The following is a 12,051-nucleotide window of genomic DNA, read 5'->3' as shown; positions in this document are numbered from 1 at the left end:
AAAAAAAAAAAAAAAAGAAGTGACCTTTGGTGAGGGGGTGAGGTGGGTATTTGGAAGATAAGGAGAGGGGCCTTTCACTTTTACCATGTATAATATATAAAGTGAAATTTTAAAAATATATATATTTATAGTTAAATAAAAATTATAGGAGACCATTTTTTGGGGGGCTAAGCTTCTACACTGCACCTCAGCGGACCAGACTGAAAAGAAAAATGCAGTCACTCCTAGGAAATTCCACATCACCAAAGCAAAACTAAGTCGTTCCCTGGCCTTCTAAAAAGCAGAGAGAGATAACAGCCACATTTCCCAAACAGGCCAGTTTTACTCAGCTTGAGAATAAAGTTCCCACCGCTTTAATCCTTACCAGAAACAGGTAACTGCAGTGACCTGGCGTTAACCACTCAGCCGCCTCTCCAGTGCCTGTCTCCCGGTTTCTGCCTTACAAGGAGTGTGATTTAAAAATGATCCATCCACTTCTTCTTTGTTTATGCTTCCTTCCACCCTTCTCTGTCTATAAAGCCAACCTCCTCTGCTCCGTTCATTGGAACACTTACTCTATTTTTCACTTTTCTCTTTCTTTTTTTTTTTTTGCTGAGAGACAGGGAAAGATGATAGAAACCAATGCAGGAAGGGTGAGGAGACATCTTTGTTTTTTTTTGTTTTTTTTTTTTTTTTTGAGACAGGGTATTGCTCTGTTGCCCAGGCTGGAGTGGAGGGGTCCAATCACATCTCACTGCTGGGCCAAAGCAATCCTCCGTCTCACTCCATTCCCTGGATAGCTGGGACCACAGGTGTGCACCACTATGCCAATTTTTTTGTAGAGACAGGATCTTGCCGTGTTGCCCAGGCTGGTCTTGAACTCCTGGTCTCAAGCAATCTTCCAGCCTCAGCTTCCCAAAGTCCTGAGATTACGGGCATGAGCCGCCTCGTCCAGCTGTTTATTCTATTTTATAGAATGAAATGTTGCCCTACCTCTAAAACCGTAAAGCCACTTACAGTCTTTAAACTAAGTTATAATTTTTTTCTTTTGACAATATATAATATACATAGCTGTGATCTGTGAGTATAAACTTTTTCTTCATGACAATTATTTAGGTGTCGTGTGTTTTATCAACCATACCGGATCATGACAAATCCCAGGTACATTTTCAAACAGGATCATTTAGACTGGCTTTTTTTTCCACTCAGCATAAGCCTCTGGAGATTCATCCAGGTTGCTGTGTATATGAATAGCGTGTTCTGTTCTGTTTTTTTTTGTTTTGTTTTGCTGAGTGTATTCCATAGTATAGATGTATCTGTTTGTTTAACCATTCTCTCCTTGAAAGATAACTGAGTTGTTTCCAGTTTTTTTTACTATTATTCATAACACTGCAGAACCATTCACGTGCAGGTTTTGTGTTTGTGCGAACATAAGACTTCATTTCTCTGGGACAAATGCCCGGGAGCACCCTTGCTGGATTGTATGGTAGTTGTATGTTTGGTTTTTTAAAGAAACTGCCAAACTGTTTTCCAGAGTGTTTGCATTTCACGTTCCCACTGAAAATGTATGAATGATCTGATTTCTCTGCTTCCCGGCCAGCCCTGGGTTTGATTACTTTGTTTTGGCCATTCTTACAGGTGAATAGCGCATCTCACTGTGGTTACACTTTACACTCCTCGATAGCTGATGATGTATCTTTTCATATGATTATTGCTCTTCCGACATCCTCTTCGGTGAAATGTCTCTTCGTGTCTTTTCCCATTTTCTAATTAGACTGTTTGAATTTATTCACAGTTACATTTTGAGAGTTCTTTGTATATTCTAATTACTAGTCCTGTGTTTGATTTGTAGCCTGCAATTATTTTCTCCCCATCTGTAGCTTTTCTTTCCATCCTCTTAACAGGGTCTTTCACTGAGCAGAAATTTTAAAATTTTTTAACATTTTTTTTTTTTTTGAGATGGGGTCTCACTTTGTTACCCAGGCTGGAGTGCAGTGGCACAATCTTGGCTCAGTGCAAGCTCCACCTCCTGAATTCAAGCAATGCTTGTGCCTCAGACTCCCGAGTAGATATGACTACAGGCGTGCACTACCACGCTCGGCTAATTTTTGGATTTTTAGTAGAGACAGGGTTTTAACATCTTAGCCAGGCTGGTCTTGAACCCCTGACCTCAAGTGGTTTGCCACCTTGGCCTCCCCAAGTGCTGGGATTACAGGCGTGAGCCACCGTGCCTGGCCGAGTTTTCAATTTTGATGAAGTCCAAATTATCAAGTTTTCCTTTTATGAATTATGTTTTTGATATCAAGTCTAAGAACTCTTTGCCTAGCCCTAGATCCCTAAGGTTTTCGCCTATGTTTTTTCTAAAAAGTTATTATTTTATATTTAAGTTTATGATCCATTTTGAGTTAAATTTTGTGAAAGGTATGAGACCTAAGTAGAATTTCTTTTCTTTTCTCTTTCTTTCTTTCTCTTTCTTTTTTTCTTCCTCCCTCCCTCCCTCCCTCCTTCCTTCCTTTCTTTCTTTCCAATTGCCCTAGTTTGTTGTAAAGGTAATATTTCTTCTTTTTTTTTTGAGACAGAGTCTCACTGTCACCCAGACTGGAGTGCAGTGGCACGATCTCACCTCACTGCAACCTCCGCCTCCCAGGTTCAAGCAATTCTCCTGCCTCAGCATCCTGAAGAGCTTGGAACTATAGGCTCATGCACTATCACGCCTGGCTGATTTTTATAGTTTTAGTAGTGACAGGGTTTCACAATGTTAGCCAGGCTGGTCTTGAACTGCTGACCTCAAGTGATCTACCCGCCTTGGCCTCCCAAAAAGGTGATCCTTCTTACGTTGAATTGGTTTTGTAGCTTTGTCAAAGATCAGTTGGACATATTTGTCTGGGTCATTTCTGGGTTCTCTGTTCTGTTCCACTGATTAATGTATCTACTCCTCTGCCAAATAACCAATCTTGATTACTGCAGATATTAATATATACCAAGTCTTGAAATGGGGTAGAGAGATTCCCGCCCATTTTATTATTTTTCAGAATTGTTTTAGCTATTCTAGTTCCTTTACCTTTCCATTTAAATTTTAGAATAATCTCATCTAGCTGGGCACAGTGGCTCATGCCTGTAATCCCAGTACTTTGGGAGGCCAAGGCAGGCAGATCACCTGAGGTTGGGAGTTCAAGACCAGATTGACCAACATGGAGAAACCCCACCTCTGCTAAAAATACAAAATTAGCCGGGCATGGTGGCACAGGAGGCTGAGGCAGGAGAATGACTTGAGCCCAGGAGGCAGATGTTGCGGTGAGCCAAGATCACACCACGGCACTCCAGTATGGGCAACAAGAGTGAAACTCTGACTCTAAATAAATAAATAACTAAATCTTGTCTATCTCTACAAACAACCTTGCTGGAATTTTGGTAGAAATTACATTAAACCTGTGTATCAATTTGGGAAGATTTCGGCATCATCACTATGCTGAGTCTTTCAACCCATGAGCACAATATATCTCTCCAGGTATTCTGATATTCTTGGACTTCTTTCACGAGCTTCGTGTAGTTTTCAGCATACAAATCCCGTACATGTTTTGTTAGATTTACACCTTCCATATTCCTCTTTCTCTCTTTTTAGTGATTGTAAATGATATTGTAGTTTTAATTTTGGTGTATGTTAGTATATGTAAATAAATAAATGTTTACATAATTACCTTGTATCTTGCAACCTTGCTGAACTTACTTATTTGTTCCAGGAGTTTTGTTTTGATTTCTTGGGATTTTCTAGATAGACAAGCATGTCCTCTCCCCGATGGGATGGCTGGATTATCTGGTAATTCTATGTTTAGCTTTTTGAGCAACTGTCATACCATTTTCCACAGTGACTGCACCATTTTACATTCCCAGCAGCAGTACACAAGGATTCCAGCCTCTTTACATGCATGCCAACACTTACAATTTTGTGGGCATCTCATTGTGGTTTTGATTTGCATATTCCTAATGATTAGTGACAGATATTGATTACCTTTTCTTGGGCTTACTGGCCATTTATGTTTGTTTGTTTGGTTGGTTGGTTTTTTTGGTGAAATATCACCATCCTTATGATGTCTGCAGGGTCTGTAGGGAAACTCTCTTTTGCATTCCTTACATTGATACTTTGTGTCTTTCATTTTTACCAGACTTGCTAGGGATTTGTCTACTTCATTTGTCTTTCAAAGAAACAGCTCCTTGTCTCAAATTTTTTTTTCTTTTTAATTCTATTGATTTCTTTTCCTATCTTTATTGTTTGTTTCCTTCTGCTTGCTTTGGGTTTATTTTGCTGTTCTTTTTCTAGGTTGAGGTGGGAGCGTCGATTGAGACTCTTCTCAAATGCAGGCATTTTAAGCCTATGAATTTTTCTCTCAGCACTGCTTTACCTGCATCCCACAAATTTTGCATATGTGCTGTGCTTTCATTTTAATTCAGTTCAATGTCATGTTTTCCCCCTCGAAGCTGCCTTTTTGATCTGTGGGTTATTTAGTTTTCAAGTGTTTGGAGATTTTCCTCTTATCTTTCTGTTTTTCATTTCTAGTTTGATCCCATTTTGGTTAGAGAACATATTCTGTGTGATTTTTAGCCATTTTAAATTTGTTGAGGTTTGATTACTTTGTTCGAGGACTAACTCAGTATATGTTCCTTGCACACTGGAAAATAAAAATCTGTGTTCTGCTGTTGTTGGATGGAAAGGCATATAAATGCCAGTTAGATCTCATTGGTTGATGGTGGTGTTGAGTTCTTCTGGGCTCGTCGAGGTCACCAAGGCTACTTTGTTGATAAATCCAGTGGATATTTTCTTGTCTTCATCCAACTCGAATTCACCTGGGTTTCCGCAGTGGCATCTTCACTCATCTCCCTGCCTCGTGTTGGTCCCTCCAGTCCATTATCCATTTGGCGACCAGAACTCACCTTCTAGCAGGTGAGTCTTATCCTATGGGCTCTCCAGAGCCTTTAGATTCATTTAAATTCCTCAGTCCAGCCCGCAGAGCCCTTTACAATGTAGTCTTGGTCACCTCCCCAGCTTTGTTTTCTGCCATTCTTCCTGGTACCCCATGAACCAGCCGTCCTTGACCAATGTCACTCTCCTTGAATAGACTACCTCCTTTCTCTACGTAATACTTTTGCACACACTGTTTCCTGTGCATGGAACAACACTCAGGTCCCCCTTTGTCCTTCTAGTCCTTCTCTTCCTCTCCACTCAGACGTCCCCTCCTCCCAGAAGCCTGCCTTGAACTTTCTCCGCATTCCAAACAGATGGCCATCTGAGCTTTGCGGTTCTCTAGCTCAGCAGTGCTCATGCTGCCTTCCTCACTTCCAATTAGTCTGCTTTTCCCACTGGACGGCAGCTCTCTGAGGTTAAGGATTGTGGCCTAAGGGCCCCACCAGGAAACCAGGGTCTTAGCAGATGTGTAAATGCTGGCTGCTGGGTGAAGCAGAAGCAAATGGTCTGTACACTGGAACCCAAATAGAGAACGTGTTTGTTTTGTCTTTCTTGAAATGCAGCAGCCACTTCTTACTGCATGAAGGACGTAGGTGGAGCTTCCTGCTGGATTTTCCAACTGCGTGCACCTAGAGGGCAGCTCTGTTTTGGCCTCGCTATTACCCCCCAAAACACTAGAGCTTGGGGATTAGTTTCAGTGCTTATTATCTTCATTGCTTAGAAATTTTATTTTGTACTTACTCAAAGAGCTCTTTTAGAATTAGTTAGGTACAGTGGGTTTCTAAATCATCGGTCACTTTTATGCATATATATAAAGGAAAATATAAATACAACTAATGGTTAAGAAATTCCTGACACTTCTTTGCCTTTGGAGTGATGGATGTCCCTGTTTTCCACACAGTATCATCCTCTGAGTCATCAGGAGCCTTTGTCAGGCAGGATTTCTTAGAAGAATCCTCCCTGGCCACCTCCAGGACTGGTTCCCAAGGCATTGGTGCCTGCATCAATAAATATGCTGGTGCCTTGGACGTTTGCCGACATTTGCCGTCTCCAATTCTCCCACCCAACTCACAGAACAATGGCACCAATGTTAACACACAACCCATGTGTAGCATCCGTAAAGTGTGGAAAAAAGGTGAATCTTAGAGTTAACAAAATATGATGAAATAATTCTTCCTTTTCCGTTGTTCCAAATAATTTTTACCTTATGTTCAGTTCCCATATGAACACAAGGTCTAAGTTCCCTGTTCTCCTCCACTAGCTGATCAGTTCTTTTTTTTTTTTTTTTTTTTTTTTTTTCACCACTTTTTTTTTTTTTTTTTTTTTTTTTTTTTTTTTTGAGACGGAGTTTCGCTCTTGTTACCCAGGCTGGAGTGCAATGGCGCGATCTCGGCTCACCGCAACCTCCGCCTCCTGGGTTCAAGCAATTCTCCTGCCTCAGCTTCCTGAGTAGTTGGGACTACAGGCGCACGCCACCATGCCCAGCTAATTTTTGTATTTTTAGTAGAGATGGGTTTCACCTTGTTGACCAGGATGGTCTCGATCTCTTGATGTCATTATCCACCCGCCTCGGCCTCCCAAAGTGCTGGGATTACAGGCGTGAGCCACCGCGCCCAGCCAAGTTCTTATGTGAGTATCTGGCCCCCTACCTTCCTCCTGCGGTGTGGAATGTGCCTTCACGTCCAGGATGGACAGCATCCTCTTTACTCTTTATTTTCAGGGTTATTAGCCTAGCCTCCTTATTTTTATTCTGTCTCTCTCTCTTTTCCTGAGATGGAGTCTTGCTTTGTTGCCGAGGCTGGAGTGCAGTGAATTCTGGGCTCAAGTGATCCTCCCACTTCAGCTTCCCAAGCAGCTGGAACTACAAGTGTGCACCATTGTGCCCAGCTAATTCTTAAATTTGCCATAGAGATGCGGTCTTGCTATGTTCCTGAGGCTTGTTTAGAACTCCAGGGCTCAGGCGATCCTCCCGCCTCAGCCTCCCAAAGTGTTGGGATTTTACAGGCATGAGCCACTGTGCCTGGGCTATTTTTATTTATCTATATACATTTTAGGATAGGTTTATCAAGTTTCTTTAAAAAAAAATTCAAGTAGAATTCTGAGTTTTGTATTGGACTCCTGGGAAGATGCCAAGGGCCCCTCGCACAGATCCGTAATTAGAAAAAGTCCATTCATAATAGTTAATTCCGATTGAGTCCTAGGTGGCTGCCACCGTGGACTTGTTAGTTACCCCCCATGTGATGGTTAATTTAATGTATTAACATGAATGGGGCATGGAGTGCCCAGATATTTGCTCAGATGTTATTCTGAGTGTTTCTGTGAGGGTGCTTTTGGATGAGATTAGCACTTAAATCCATAGGCTGAGGGAAGCAGATTACCCTTTGCAATGCGCTGAATGTTCTTGTCTCTCCCTTCTGAAATTCATATATTAAAAACATTCTCCAAGGTGATGCTATCAGGAGGTGGGGCCTTTGAGAGGCATCAGGTCACAGGGTTGAGCCTTCATCAGTGGGATTAGTGCTCTTATAAAAGAGCCCCTGAGGACCCCTCACCCTCCTACCATGTGAGGGCACAGCAAGAAGGTGGCCGTCTGTAACCTGGAAGAAGACCTCCACAGACCCGACCGTGCTGCCACCCTGACCTCAAACGTTTAGCCTTCAGGATGATGAGAAATAACGATTGTTTATAAGCCACCTAGTCTATGGGATTTTGGAAAAGCAGTCCAAAGGTCTCAGTGAAGTTCAAGGTTAGCCCTTTGCTGAGTGAGCAAGAATTCTGCGGGCCGGCTGTGAGCTGGACCTTGGCTCTCCTCAGTTCTGCAGCACCCCTCTATTTTTCTGGAGGACTGTCACTAAGGCACCGCACTTTACAGATGTGAAGAATGAAACTGAGGGGTAGGCACAGTGGCTCACGCCTGTAATCCCAGCACTTTGGGAGGGCGAGGCAGACAGATCACCTGAGGTTAGGAGTTTAAGACAAGCCTGGCTAACACGGTGAAACCCTGTCTCTACTAAAAATACAAAAATGAGCCAGGTGTGGTAGCAGGTGCCTGTAATCCCAGCTACTTGGGAGGCTGAGACAGGAGAATCGCTTGAACCCAGGAGGCAGAGGTTGCAGTGAGCTGAGATTGAGCCACTGCACTCTAGCCTGGGTGACAGAGCGAGGCTCCGTCTCAAAAAAAAAAAAAAAAAAAAAAGTGGTGACTGACTACCTTTGTGCCTTGGGAAGAGACGCACTGGTTTCCTGTGGCTGCCGGAACAAATGACCACACATTGCATGGCTTAGAACAACAGTCGTGGAGCCCAGGAGTCTCAGATCCCCGCGGCTGCAGGGCCGCACTCCCTCTCCAGGCTCTGGGGGAAAGCCCTGCCCTGTCTTTTCCTGCTTCTGGGGCCCCGGTGTCACTCCAGTCCCTGCTCCATCCGCATGTGGCCTCCTCCTGTGTCTCTGAGTCTCAAATCTTCTGCCTGTCTCTCATGAGGACACTTGTTATTGGATTCAGGATTCACTTGGATTATCCAGGATAATCTCATTGCAAACCCTTAACTCAATGACACCTGCAGAGACCCTTTTGCCAAATAAGGTCACATTCACCAGTTCCAGGTGGACATATGTTTTGGGGCCTCTATTCAACCTGTGACAGAAGGTGACTTCCTTGGGTGTGCTTGTCCACTCCTCAAGTCCCCAGTATCCCGTCAGAAGCTTGTCGCAGTGGCCCAGGAGCTGGGCAGACATACAGGGTGGGCCTGTTTCTGGAGAAGCCTTGCGTCCCACCAGTACCAGAGGCGGAATGTGAGGCCTGGGAGTATGGGGTGGGAGAGCACCACAGGCAGGCGGGAGGGGCTGCTCTGGGAACACGGGGGAGGGACTGGGACAGAGATGAGGAGGCCTCCCTCCTAGGGTACAGTGGTCGCTCAGCTGAGGCCTGGATGCCCCGGGAGAGATGCAGACATTCCAGGCTCGACCCAGGAGGCCTGGGAGCCGGGTTGGGGCAGGCTGGATTCGAGAGGCTGGGAAGACTTTCACAGAATCAAGGTATTCTCAACTGAGGCTTAGTCCTGCTGACACCAAGGACTTCATCTCCTTGCTATCTGTAGTTGCCTGTGACTTTATACACCCTCTCCTCTCCTCTGGGGTCATGTTCATCTCTTTCCTGTGAGCTGGCTGGAGGCTGGGCTGTCACCCATCATCCCTAGTAGCAATCAGGTCTCTATTTGGCAGTAGGCATGCATGAAATGCACTCTGCCTGCAAAACATCCCTGTCCTGGAGGAGAGAAATGAAGGTAAAGAGCGGTCAAAATGCAACATGGCAAGTGCTGAGTGCTGTGTGGTAAGTGCTGAGTGCAGAGTGGTAAGTGCTGAGTGCTGTGTGTTAAGTGCTGAGTGCTGCATGGTAAGTCCTGAGTGCTGTGTGGTAAGTGCTGAGTGCAGAGTGATAAGTGCTGAGTGCAGAGTGGTAAGTGCTGAGTGCTGTGTGGTAAGTGCTGAATGCAACATGGTAAGTGCTGAGTGCTGAGTGCTGCAGTCCAGCTAGGTGCCTTTCACTCCTAAGTGCCCCCTTCCCCTGAGGGGGTGAGCTCTTGTCCTAACCACCCAGTGGTGAAGGGCCAGGGCTAGAGCTCCACACCGCACCTGTCAGATCCCAAAGTCTTGGTCTTTCTGGAACAACTCAGGAATGAGAGAGGTCTGGTGGGGTGATGCTGTGCAGGGAAGGAGGAAGGGTGAAGGATGGGCAGGGAGAGCCTCCCGCTGGGGTGCCCTCTGATGAAGCCTAGGACACCCCACCAGGGAGCTCCAGAGCGAAGGTTGCCTCGGAAGGGTCATGTGAGTGGCCCACCTCCCGGCTCCTCAAGGGCAGACAGGTGCCCAGAAAAGTGGTGCTCATACCCTGGGCCTTGCATGCTTTCCCGGGGCTGCCGTGATGAGTTGCTACAAACTGGGCAGCCTAAAACAATGGAAATGGCTTCTCTCAAAGTCCTGGAGGCCAGAGGTCCGAGATCAAGGTGTCAGCAGGGCTGTGCCCCTCCAAAGGCTCTAGGGAGGCCCCTCCTTGCCCCTTCCAGCTTCTGGCTTGAAGCGGCCTCACTGCAGCCTGTCTTCACCACACGGCCTCCATCACTGCATGTCCAGCCCTCCCCTTCTGTGTAAGGACGCTGGTTGGATTTAGGGCCCACCCGAAGCCAGCAGGACCACATCTGAACTACTTCCGCAAAGACCCTATTTCCAAAGTAGGTCACCTTCTGAGGTTTCAGGTGAGCATTTTGGGGGACACCGTCCAGCCTGGTACAAGTCCTGTCTGGAACTGGAGGAGTTTCTCAGAAATGAGATCCAAATGGACACCTGCAGGGGCTGGGAGGAGAGGGTGCCAGGCAGGGGATCAGCCTGTGCACAGGCCAGAGGCTAAAGACTGTGAAGCTGCTTCGGTGAGGTGAGAACATTCTAGAAGTGAAGAGGGTGGGGGTCACAGGCAGGCAGAGGGCCAAGGTCAGCAGGGCCACATCAGGAAGGGGCCCCTGACCCAGGCTCTGGAATCTGGCCTTTCTCCTGAGCCGTGGAAGGACCCTAACCCAGGCTCCAGGGGATCGGCCTCCTCCCTCTCCCCAGAGCATGGGGCCTCTATCCCCACCTGGGGATGCTGAATCCCCCCTCTCCTCCTCCTCATCTCTTCCCCTTCCCCTCCCCCAGCACCTGGGTCCCCCGCAGTGACAGTTTTCAGTACCCATGCTCCTCTCAGAACGCCAGCCAGCCGGGATAAGGGCCACGAGCGAGCGCAAAGAGGGTGGGGAGTGTGGGGCGGGAGTGCTGCTGCCAGGAAATGTCTGGGACAATTGCCCTGCCTCCCAGAGAGTGCCCGGCCACAGGTGAGGAAGGAGAGGGACAGGAGCGCACAGGTGAGGAAGGAGAGGACCTTAGAGCCTGTGCATCCTCCTCCCCAAGGAGGAAGGCCGGAGGAGGGGCCCTTGGGGCAGCTCAGGGCTGAGACTTTCTCCCTCCAGGCGGGGTGGAGCCGCCTGCGCCTCCTCTCTGCGCTCTTCTCGTGTCGCTGTGGACTGGGGCGATTTCCAGAGTGCGGCACGGAAGCCCCTCTTCCTTTTGGATGACTTAAGCCCTCTTCGAATCTGAGTTTCTTCCTGCCTGGTTGATCCCAGGCTGGAGGGGGTTCCTTTCTTGTGTGGGGGTTTCAGATCCAGACCCAGCCATGTCAGAGTGGAAGGCAATTCCTCCTCTGGGGCTCCCGAAACAGACATTCCTGGGCAATCATCGCCAGCCACCCACCCCCACGGCACCAAAAGGCAGACCTCAGAGCCCTGGCTGTGCCTCCCTGCTCAGCCAGCAGGTTGCCATGGCGACGAGCCAGTGTAAGCCTCTTCATCAATAAGCCAGAGTCTTCCCAAGACGCCTGCGGAGCCTGGCCCCCAACACAGCCTTGGGGTGGGAAAGAAGCCACGGGGTTCCATCCAGAGGTGGTTAAATAGCAGGAAGAGGAACTGGGCATGAGAAAGGGCTCAGAGGTCACTGCATGGAACGGCTGTGTCTTCTGCAAGCCCAGTCCTGACCCTGCAGTGAGAATGATTTGCTTGGTGGGAAATGGCAGGGGATATTCTGGATCTCAGACTGTGGTGCTCGCCAGACTTTGTTTTGGAGGCATGGGGGTGCAGGCTGTGAATCTGTCTTTTAGCTGGTACATGTGTGTTCCCTGTGGCTGCACCAGGCCTTAATGAGCCCACAGGGGTGCCCTGGGCTGATGTGGGTAGCAGTCTGTGGGCAAGAGTGCCTTCACTTCCTTGCACAACTGAATGTGCAGACCTAGGAGGGGCGGACAGAAGTGGGGGCCAGGCGCCGAGGCTCGTCCCTGTAATCCCAGCACTTTGGGAGGCCGAGGCGGGCAGATCACTTGATGTCAGGAGTTTGAGAGCAGCTTGGCCAACATGGCAAAATCCTATCTCTGCTTAAAATACAAAAATTAGCTGGGCATGGTAGCAGGTGCCTGTAACCCAGCTACTCGGAAGGCTGAGGCAGGAGAATATCTTGAACCCGGGAGGCGGAGGTTGCAGTAAGCCAAGATTGCGCCACTGCTTCCAGCCTGGGCAACAGAGTGAGACTCTTAAAAA

General features: G+C 47.4%; 1 long non-coding RNA gene across 1 annotated transcript in view; it reads left to right on the top strand.

Annotated features, from left to right (window-relative positions):
* LOC119470588 overlaps positions 1-12,051 on the top strand; it is a 22,724-nt gene that overhangs the window by 3,464 nt on the left and 7,209 nt on the right. The gene's annotated exons all lie outside the window — the stretch shown is intronic.

The sequence above is a fragment of the Cebus imitator genome, unplaced genomic scaffold (assembly GCF_001604975.1).
Source record: "Cebus imitator isolate Cc_AM_T3 unplaced genomic scaffold, Cebus_imitator-1.0 Scaffold36, whole genome shotgun sequence".
NCBI lineage: Eukaryota > Metazoa > Chordata > Mammalia > Primates > Cebidae > Cebus > Cebus imitator.
The sequence above is the reverse complement of the archived record's forward strand: the minus strand, read 5'-3'. Positions and strand labels throughout refer to the sequence as shown.